This window comes from Corvus hawaiiensis, chromosome 4 (genome assembly GCF_020740725.1).
Source record: "Corvus hawaiiensis isolate bCorHaw1 chromosome 4, bCorHaw1.pri.cur, whole genome shotgun sequence".
NCBI lineage: Eukaryota > Metazoa > Chordata > Aves > Passeriformes > Corvidae > Corvus > Corvus hawaiiensis.
Genome location: NC_063216.1, coordinates 13568569 through 13574568, shown reverse-complemented (window position 1 = coordinate 13574568; position 6000 = coordinate 13568569). Strand labels below are relative to the sequence as shown.

At 43.4% G+C, this 6000-nt stretch overlaps 1 long non-coding RNA gene across 4 annotated transcripts in view; it reads right to left on the bottom strand.

The window, feature by feature from the left end:
- Positions 1-363: 363 nt before the first annotated feature.
- Positions 364-6000, bottom strand: part of LOC125325230 — a 29925-nt gene continuing 24288 nt past the window's right edge. For 2 of the 4 annotated variants that reach the window (XR_007203244.1, XR_007203240.1), the window contains exons 5-7: positions 4507-4565; positions 4105-4244; positions 2597-3395 (exon numbers count right to left, since the gene is read on the bottom strand). This is a non-coding gene — a long non-coding RNA (uncharacterized LOC125325230). Of the gene's footprint in view, positions 1335-2596; positions 3396-4104; positions 4245-4506; positions 4566-6000 lie in introns of those variants that run through there. The other 2 variants (XR_007203241.1, XR_007203243.1) reach the window with 2 other exon arrangements.

Below are 6000 nucleotides of genomic sequence, written 5' to 3'. Positions count from 1 at the left end.
AATATTTTCCCTGTCTTGCCACTCCCTCCCTCCCTTTTCAGCATCATTTTCTCCACAGGGTGACAGGATTACAGCTGTCGTGCCCGTTCCAAGTTGTGGTGCACACTGTCATCTATGTCATTGTAACTCTGTATCTTGCTGGCAGTTAAAAGAGTGACACAAATTGTTTTCCTGCCAGATAAAAATTGTCTAGTAGATTTAATGTTCATAACCTAATGTGAGGAATAATATTATATGAGCAACAGCAGTCAATCTGCTCATAATGGTATTGTGTCCCCTGGTATTGCTGGGGAGAAAAAATTGAGCCTGTGGTAGCTCAGCACCTTTCTGAGCAGTTCTGCAGACTCTGGGGCCAGGGCTTACAGCAGTGTGACCACACAGCTGCAGAGCCAGTGGGCTGATGTGAAAATTCAAGCTTGGAAATGGAGAAGGAAATGGAAACTCAAGGCTGAGAGTTGTGTATGCTCAGCAAATGGTACAATGAAACCCTGGTAGGTGAAAAAAAAATAGCAATGCGAGTACAGCTTGTTGCACAGAATTGTGATTTATCTGCTTTTATTTTCAATAGTTCCAGTGGCATCATGATGTAGGATTTTATAGCCTATTAAATCATGCCTGGCATTTATGGATGTAGTTTAGAGTGCATGCATTATGGAGAGTTAGTAGCCTCTCCCTGGCTGAGCAGCAGTTTCCACTCATACGTCTTACTCCATCTTCATATCTTTTTATACTTTAAGCTCAGATACCGACAGATACACTCCAAAGAAAAAGATATTAGTGAAGAATACAAAAGATAAATAACTTTTCTGTTCCTGTTGGGTTTGGAATGTCCTGATCTGAAGTGGCCTTTATTTCTGATGTCTCCCATTCCCAAAGGCAAATCTGCACCCAGAAGGGTTGTCTGCAGCTTTTTAAGGCACTGCACATTCTGCAACCTCCATCAGAGCAAACAGATTGCCCTCTCCCAGGAAAGAGGTAGTAATCAGCCCAGATTGCTGATGGTTTTCTTTGGTGCATGTAGGGAGTGGCATAATTAAGACCGGAAATTTGAGCTGACCCCAATATTAGCTTGGGAAGAGGTGCTGAGGTGGGTGGACCTGTGTGCCAAGGCCTGACCTGGTTTGTTACTTCGACAGTGGTGGGATCACCACTGGTGCCTTCCCAGCATGTGGTTCACTGCCCCTTCCCACTTCAAGGCCACCCTCACCAGAGCTGTCCCTGCAGCCGCCGCCAAGGAAGGCAAAGGCTCCATCTTGGGTTGTACCCATCAAAGCAGGCTGAGAGGGCACCCACGGAGGAGGAGCAGGAAGGGCAGCTTGAACAAGTCCTGTCAGCTGTAGAGAAAGGGAAGAACAAGGCAACTGGTGAGGATGGAAAAGGCAGTTGAGATAGGACCAGGATTTTTGTTCAGGAGAGGCCTCGCCAACAATGTCCGGGGAACAGAGAGAGGGAGAGGCTGATCAGATAGTGGCTGGATAGGTGACCTTGACCGGAGGGAAATTCAGCCTTCTTGCCTATTATACCTGCAGCCAGTGAGACTCCTCTGTGTCAGAGGACTATGGCACAGGGACCTTTGTGACCAGGATAAAGGAAGGTTTTAGCTGCCTGTGGAAGACACTTCCATATGCCAGGGCTTGCAATAAGTGCAGATTGCAGTGGTCACAACTACCACTGCAAGAGATAAAGACATGTTTCATTCTTAGATACCATCTTACAAGTGGTAATTAAGTTTTTACAGCATCCATGTGAGGTAAGCACACAAGTACTGGTCCTATTTTAAAGCTATGAGAGGAGAGAGGGTGAGTGCTGTGCAGAAGGCCGGGTGGTGGTGACTCAGTGGCAGTGCCACCATCACCAACCAGGAGTTCCTGGTTCCCAGCCTGGCCCATGAACCACAGCAGCCTCCCTGCCAAGAGAAGAAAGCTGATTTTTCAAGCCCTTTGATGAGAGAAGAAAGGTTAGAAACAGCCTGAGGCTGTTTCTAGAGAAAGTGTCACGGTTGAAGGAAAATTTCAGAGGAGGGGAGCAGGAAAGGGGATGGTGGTGAAGGAACTATTGATACAAACGTTTATTAAGGGAAGGGCGGTGACAAATCAGAACCCAACAATAGGGGAAAAACAGGTCAACAAAGTAGATTTTCATGAGAGAGGCCTATGGGACAGAGGAGAGGTAGCAGCAAGAGGGGAAAGAGCAGCAGTGGGGAGGGAGAAAAAACACAGCAAGAGTGTGCATGGCAGCATTTGAAAGTGTCAGGAGACAGACAAAAAAATGCCACCAAACATGGGGTCTTACAGTAATTACAATCACACTATTCACACTAATCACACTATTGCCTCTTCCACAGCAGCTGGAGATCTCAGAGCCCTCCACAGAGCATCATTACCTTTGTTTCACCTATGGGAGAACTGAGGCTCAGAGCAGTGAAGACACCTCCCTAGGGTCACACAGCAAGGCCAACACATTATTCTACTAATTATTAGGTTTAAATTATTACAAAAAATGCAGACAATTATTAATGCAGAATGAAATGGGAGTAAGCAGAGAGGGGCACACAGTTCTCAGTGGCACAGGAGAGAAAAAGAAAAGATGACTGATGTCAGCAGCCCAAATTTATTTTTTATAGCTCCAAAATACATAATGTCACATAAAATGACATTTGGAAGCTGTGAGCTTTGGATCCTCTATGCTTTAAACTACAAGGTAAGTAATACTAACAGACACACCACTATATGCACAAGTACATGTGCACACAATAGTTCTGATGCTAGCTGTGTGGTTTGTGCCCTTCAACAATTAATTTCCTCCGTTTTCCAAATTTCAGAAAAATTAAGGTAAGCTACAACTACAAAAATGGAAAGATGTGTATACCAGAAGACTTCCACAACACCAAATATTGTTACATTCTCAAAGTCCTTAGAGATAGAAGGGAATAGAATGGGATAGAGTATCTCAGTCGGACAGGACCTGCAATTGCCTGGAAGCTGCATATGACCACTATCATGGTGGGGTCATTTGTTTGTGGTAGTTACGTGCCACAGCAGAGAAACTATATGCCTGACAGCCTGTAGCTGTCATGTCAAAAGGAGCATTCTCTGAAAAAGTAGAAGCTCAGAAAATTGCCACCAGCACTAGTCTGAGGTAGCATAATGTTTTCAGGGCCTAGGAAAATTAGATGTTTTTGTAGAAGTTCCTCTTCAGTTAAAAATCCCCACCTTTCCTCACCTCTTTTTTCTTCTTTTCCTCACAAGAAATGAAGAAATGCCGCTATTTTTAACCGTAGTTTGAGGAGGATAGAGTAGTAGGAGCTGTGCAGTGCTACCACCCTCTGGCCGCTGTCAACAGCACCGTCCTCCATCTGCACGAGTGCTCTGAGCTCCTTCATCTGCCTCACACACCTATGGGAGATAAATGCTGCCTTTCAGTCCACCCAGTAAAGAGAGACACCTTCTGATGCAGCTCTACACAATGCCTCTTTGGGCTGCTTGCTTTTGTAAAGAGATCTCATCTGGATGAAGGATGCAAAGGTCAAACACTTCCAGATGTGTTGGTCCTCCGTGGGTCCAGCTCATGTGGCCAGTGGGTTCATCTCCTGCCTGGTCATATGCAGACTCCAGGCAACTGCAGATCCCTTCCAACTGAAATATTCTACTCTACTCTATTCTGTTCTAGTCTAAGAACTTTGGGAACATTAGTTCCTAAAGCTACCCTTTGAAAAAAAGTCCAGTAGCATCTCTAAAATTTCTCAAAAACAACCTGCCCCTTCTTTTCCTCTCATCTACCCTCCTGTCCATAACCAAGTGCTCATTTATTTAAAGAACAAAAAGCTAATAGGAAAAAACACAACTACTATGCCCACCATTTTGCTATTAAAAATATGCTTCCCAGAATTAAAGCCAGCAGCTCTTGACACATAAAAACTCATTTTTCCTTTTTTACCTCCATCTACAAGAGAGATCCTGGCTATCTGCCCAGACGAAGAGGAAACCACAGCAAACTGTGGCATCTTGCATCACACTCTTCAATGGCCAAAACTGGCATGTCATAGGCTGTGAAAAGGAATGAATTTCAACGTCAAAGGAACTTTGTACCAAGGCTGTACTTTACCTTTGCTTCCTCTTTGGACAGGAAAAGTGTGTCTTCAGGTGACAATATCTGTGCAAGTAAATCTACTGCCTCTTGATGCCAAGGTTGGACTTTGGGGGTACTGCTCCTTAAGCCATTTTCTGACGCTGATGACATGATGCCTTAAGTAATAATGATAATTAATAATAAACAAAAAACCCCAAACCAAACCAAACCCAGCAAAAAAACCCCACACAATTCCCCCCCAACTTGATCATCTGGTATTGAAAATGAAGTTCATCAGTAAAAGATTTCCCATGCTCAGCTTATTTTCTCAGATGATGTGTGTTCCTTTTGGGAGATGGATGCTCTATTTAATTTATAATATTTGATGAAAACTCTAACACCTCTTTGTAACCAAGATAAGGGATTGGATTCTCTTACTTTGTGATTCCAGGCTGAATCCTTGTGCTTCACAAGGTATATGTGTCTGCCATCAAAACCTGCAGAGAGAGCAGAGGTGAAGAGAATATGTTCTAGATGTCCCTCCTTGGTACAACTTCCCACAGATGAATCTCTCAAGACACAGAGAGTCCTTTCTCAAACCTTCTCACAAGCTGGAAAACCTCAAATTATCTTTGCAACAGAAAGGGCATAGTTGTGAGGTTTTTTTCCCCCAGTCTAATCTCTACAATACTTCTGTCTCCAGAGACCCCAATTGAACGGTCTGGCCTCTATATTGTTTATTAAGCCCCAAACCCTTCTAGATGACCACCAGGCAGCAAGTCTGACCAACACAAGATAGAGGAAAGGATGGGAGGAAAAAATCAAAAAATGTTATGGTTTAGAGATACCAAATCTGTAATGAGGGAAAGTGAGGAAAATCACAAGTTCAGGCTTTCTCCCTGAAAACACTTGCCACCAGCTGTCTCTATTTAAAATGCCTTGCTTGATGCCAAATGCCACATTATTTTACAAAGAAAAAAGAGAAGATGATTGAAAAGTTGCTTCCTAGTTTGTGTAAGAACTCAAATCACTTAAAACTCTAGAGGTCAGTGCCATGAATGCTTGATGAGTGACAAGACTTTCTTCAGTTTGCTTAAGAAAATTTTTCTGGATATGTATGTGTGCCACGCAAGGAAGAAAAGCTTCACTCCAAATGAAAATAAAAATCAGAAACCGTTTTTGATGCGATTTTTCACCGCTTTTCCCAAGCAGAATCAATCACAGAATCACAAAAGAGTGCTGATGTGGCGTAATGAAGACAGACAGATCCACGTGTCTGACAATTCTATAAAAATATCACTATTACTTGGATGCAATGTGCCACAGTGGGTGAAGTGCCCAGCTGGGCAATTGTCCTTCAAATGGCAATGGGCAGCTGATAAAAGAGACAGGAACAGCTCCTCAGTCCTTTCAAATAGGCGCATGATTTTAAATCAAAGCTGCCACTTTGCCCACTGCTGATCATAAATTTGCCCAGTGTACCTGGAGGCATTGGCCAGCCCCAGAGTGCCAGACCTACAACTGTCACAGTGGCATCAGCAGTGCTACAACAGTGCCATCCCTACCTCCAGAGACCAGAGAACACAAAAACCTTGGGTTTAGTGCCTTGATAGGGGAATTCGCCCGTGAGTTCTCGTCTGTTACAGATTTCTCAGCAAACAAAATTAGATAGTGGTAAAGTAGCTGAGCATGTACAGATGAAAAATGCAGCATGGGAAGTAGATATTATCACAGAGTGGGAGAAAAGGTTTATTTTTTCACTTAATTTACCACCCTCAGAGACACAAATTCAGAACGCACATAAGCCATAATAAAACCAGGTCACCTGATTTGAAAGGTGAACATGTTTGTATGGATCTGACAGGTGTTAATGATGATTTTCAATTGAAAAAGGAATCCTGGAAGACAAATTGCTTGTCAAACAAGTCTAAC